We start from the raw sequence: 4980 nt of genomic DNA on the forward strand, positions 1-4980 counted from the left end.
TGAAAAAATGAAAAAAAAAAAAGAATGGTAGTGGGGGGGGGTGCGTGGGAGGGTGGCATACACCTTTAATCCCAGCACTAGCTAGGCCAAGGCAGGCAGATCTCTGTGAGTTCAAGGTCAGCCTGGTCTACCAAGCAAGTTCCAAGAGGGGAAAAAAAAAAAGAATGGCTTGAGGGGCCATTGGATGGATCAGCAAAGGCACCTGCTGACTTGAGTTCTGTCATCGAGTTCCACAAGGGGGGGGGGAGATGCTTAGATTAAGGCACTGCTGTTCTTCAGGTCCTGAGTTCATTCCAGCACCACATGGCTCACACCATCTATCATAGATCTGCCCCTCCTGCAGGTATATATGCAAAAACACTTAACATAATAAATAAATAAAAAAAAAAAAGTTCCACAAGGGGAGGGAGAGAACTGACTCCCACAGGTTGTCCTCTGATCTCCACCTGTACACTGTGACATGCACCTCCCTCGACCCCCATCACCATTCATGAAAAATAAATGTTTTTGTTGTTGTTTGAGACAGGGTTTCTGTGTAGCTTTCAAGCCTGTGCTAGAACTCGCTCTGCAGACCAGGCTGGCCTCGAACTCACAGAGATCTGCCTGCCTCTGACTCCCGAGTGCTGGGATTAAAGTCGTGCTCCGCCGCCGCCGCGCCGCCGCCGCCCCGCCGCCGCCGCCGCCGCCGCCGCCGCCGCCGCGGGCTGTATATGTGATTTTAAATATTGCCTAGAAGCAGGCTTGGTGATGAACATCTATAATCCCAGCACATGGGATGCTCAGACAGGAGGAATACAGTGGTTTTGAGGCCAGCCAGGGCTATACAGCAATGCCAGAGTAGCTTGGGCTATAGGAATTGATCTGATCTCAAGAAGGAAAATGAAGAACATTACTTAGATGAAGTCACGCCCCACTGAAGAATCTTACAGGTCCTTTCACTTCAAACACTGAAACACACAGCAAAGTAGTGAAGGGGTCTCAGCACTCATCGTTTTCAAGGTCTTTAAAAACACCATCCTTCACTGGGCAGTGGTGGCATAAGCCTTTAATCTCAACACTCAGGAGGCAGAGGTGGACGGTTCTCTGAGTTCAAGGCCAGCCTGGTCTACAGAGTGAGTTTTAGGACAGTCAGGACTACACAGAGAAACCAACACAACAACAACAAATAGTATCCTTCCCTGTAACTCCCTATATAGACCAGGCTGGTCTCAAATTCAGAGATCTGCCTGTTTCTGCCTCCTGCTTTTGGAAAAAAAAAAAAAAATTGGAGACAGGGTCTCATCAGCTCAAGCTGTCCCAAACTTGCTAGGTTGACAAGGCAGGTATGTGCCACCACATCTGGATCTATACTACATTAATTAATTAATTTTGTTTGTTTTGTTTTGTTTTTGAAGACAGGGTTTCTCTGTGTAGCTTTGGCTGTCCTGGATCTTGCTCTGTAAATGAGTCTGGCTTCAAACTCAAGAGATCCACCTGCCTCTGCGTGTGCCACTACACCTGGCTTTTCTTTTTCTTTTTCTTTTTTTTCTTATATTTCTCTCTTCTCATATGATATATCCTGACCATAGTTTCCACCCCCTCTCTTCCAGATCCACTTCTCCTCCCTTGCCCTTCAGAAAATAGTAGCCCTCGCAGGGATATCCACTGAACATGGCATAACAAGATGCAATAAGACTAGACACAAACCTTGCTATCAAGTCTGGGCAAGGCAATCCCGGAGGAAAAGGGTCCCACGAGCAGGCAGAAGAGTCAGACATCCCCACTCCCACTGTTAGGAGTTCCACAAAACCACCACCATGCTAACAACCATAACATATACACAGAGGACCTAGCTCTGTGGTTGGCGCTTCAGTCTGTGAGCCCCTATGAGCCCTGCTTTGTTGATTCTGTGGGCCGTGTTCTCCCAGTGTCCTCTCTGACTCATTTCACGTTTACTATTTCCTGAATATTTCTCTAATTGTGTGTGTGTGTGTGTGTGTGTGTGTGTGTGTGTGTGTGTGGTGTAGGCACCATGATGTACCTGTGGAGGTCAGAGACCAACTTGGTTCTCTCTTCCCATCGCGTGGACCCTGGGGATTGAACTCAGGTTTTCAACATTGGTGGCAACACCTTTTTCCACGGAGCCATCTTGCCGGCCCTTCTTGTATCTCCCAGTGTGCATTCGGCCTGTAACATGCTCCTGCCTACGCTTGAAGGACTGTTTCAGTTTTCTCTTGCTAGTTGAAGCCAATGGTCTCCTCTAGCCTTCTGTGCTCTCCCTCAACCGTATATTGCTTTATGCTGAGACCCATGAATCACAGAAGCTCCTTCAAAAGCAAGGGTGACCTCTAGCATTCCTTTTTTCTTACTGTGTAGCTCAGGATTGTGGGTGGATTCTTCTGTCCTGCCAGGTATCTCCCAAATAACCACACAGAGACTTGTTAATTATGAAAGCTCAGTCCATAGCTTACGCTTGTTTCTAACTAGCTCTTATAATTTAAATTAACCCATTTCTTTTCATTTATTGTTCTTTTTTATCATGACATGTCTACCTTTACTTTGTATTGCCCATGTGTCTGGCTGGCTGGTGACTCTGTATCTCTGCTCTTCTTCCCAGCATCCTCCATGCCCCAAAAATTCTGCCTGGCTATTGACCATTCAGGTTTTTATTTTTTATTTTATTTTTATTTATTTATTTACTTATTTTTTAAAAGATACTCTTTTTTTTTTTTAAAGATTTATTTATTTATTATGTATACAGAAGAGGGCGCCAAATCTCATTACAGATGGTTGTGAGCCACCATGTTTGCTGGAATTGACTCGGACTCTGAGAGTAGTCTGTTTAACTCTGACATCTCTCCAGCCTATTTATTTATTTTTTAAAATACATCTTTTTTTTTTTAAAGGTTTTTATTTATTATGTATACAGTGTTCTGCCTGCATGTATGCCTGCAAGCTGGAAGAGGGCGCCAGATCTCATTACGGATGGCTGTGAGCCACGATGTGGTTGCTGGGAATTGAACTCAGGACCTCTGGAAGAGCAGCCGATGCTCTTAACCACTGAGCCATCTCTCCAGCCCCATTTTTTATTAAACCAATCCAAGTAACAAATCTTCACAGTGTATAAAGAGATTATTCCACAACACAGGATAGCCCACGACTTACCTTCCTCCAGCCTCAATCTCCTGGTGCTGGGATTACAAACAGGAAACTTCCTTCCTAGCTCAGTACTTCCTTCTGTTTACTGCAAGTATGCCCCAGTGGGCAGCTGTCAATTCTTTTCTTCCTGGTACTGGGGAATCAAACCTAAGGCCTCATTCATGTCAGGGAAGCTCTCTATTACTCAGCTAAAATTCCAGCCCTAGTTGAAAAAAAGAAAGAAGAGCTAAGTTTTTGAGAAGCCAATACTTTTGTAGAGTTTCTCACAGGGAAGCAAGGCAGTGGGTAAAAGCCCAGATTCGGGGCTGGAGAGATGGCTGAGCTGTTAAATTCACTGCTCTTGGAAAGGACCCAGGTTTGGTTCCCAACACCCACATCTGCCCGTTAGCCCACAACCACCTGCATCCAACTCCCACTCCACAGGATCCATTGCCCTCTTCTGGGCTCCAAGGGCACCTGAACTCACACACGCACACATGTACACATAATTTAAAAAAAATAAAAATTAAAACAAGAACTTGGATACAGAGGTGAGAGATCTGAATTTATTTACAATTAGGTTGCTTACCATCTATGTCTTAGACATTTACTAAAAAAAAAAAAAATACCTACTCAATGAAGTGAAAATGGTATAATCTATACCTTAACAGGGTATTTATGTGCTGGAAATATTTGTTAAGCTATCTCAATATTCAGAGGATACCAGTAATACAACAGTTAAAGAAACACAACTTTTTTTTTGAGGCAGGATTTCATGTAGCTCAAGCTAACTGAACTTGCAATGTAACCAAGGCTGGTCCTGATCCTCCAGCCTTCTTCCCAAGTGCTAAGTATTCTAGGCACAAGCCAGTGCACCGGGCCAAACAGTTACTTCTGATTTAGAAACCAGCTAAGTCTTCCTTCCTTTAATCAGGAATTCGGAAGTGGGGGCAGGAAGATCAGAAAGTACAATGTCAGTCTCAGGCTGGCGAGCTGGCTCATCAGGTAAAGGTGCTTGTTGGCTAGATTGATGAAGATAGACAGTGGTGGGAAGAGAACATGGGCCCCACACATCGTCTTCTAACCTCCATATGCATGGCAAGGAATGTCCACCACCCACCACAATAAGTAAGTGTGTGTGTGTGTGTGTGTGTGTGTGTAAAGAATCATGTCCTCTTGCCTGTAAGTGTGTGTGTGTGTGTGTGTAAAGAATCATGTCCTCTTGCCTGTAAGTGTGTGTGTGTGTGTGTGTGTGTAAAGAATCATGTCCTCTTGCCTGTAAGAGTGGGTGTGTGTGTGTGTGTGATGTTCGTGCTGCTGTTGTGTGTGTGTGTGTGTGTGTGTGTGTGTAAAGAATCATGTCCTCTTGCCTGTAATCCCAGCAGTAAGGTAGTTAGTAGCAGGGAGATTGTGAATAAGGCCAGCCTGGGCTATACAGCAAGATGCTACAGAGAGAGAGAGAGAGAGAGAGAGAGAGAGAGAGAGAGAGAGAGAGAGAGAGAGAGAGAGAGAGAGAGAGAGAGAGAGAGAAGAGAGAGAGAGAAGAGAGAGAAGAAGAGAAGAGAGAAGAGAGAAGAGAGAAGAGAGAAGAGAGAAGAAAGAAGAGAGGGGAGAGAGGGGAGAGAGGGAGAGAGGGGAGGAGGGGAGAGAGGAGAGAGGGGAGAGAGAGGGGAGAGAGAGGAAGAGAGAGGAAGAGAGAAGAGAGAGGAGAGAGAGGAGAGAGAGACCCCTTATCTTCTCTATGCCTTCTTGACCTCCTTCCTCGAGGTAGGGCTGCTAGAGAGGCTAAGGTTCTCACACGTCACGTCACGTAAACCCTGTGAAGAGTTCATGTGAAACTCGGATGACAAAACCAGCTCCAAG

The sequence above is a fragment of the Peromyscus leucopus genome, chromosome 23, assembly GCF_004664715.2.
Source record: "Peromyscus leucopus breed LL Stock chromosome 23, UCI_PerLeu_2.1, whole genome shotgun sequence".
In the NCBI taxonomy this organism is placed as follows: domain Eukaryota; kingdom Metazoa; phylum Chordata; class Mammalia; order Rodentia; family Cricetidae; genus Peromyscus; species Peromyscus leucopus.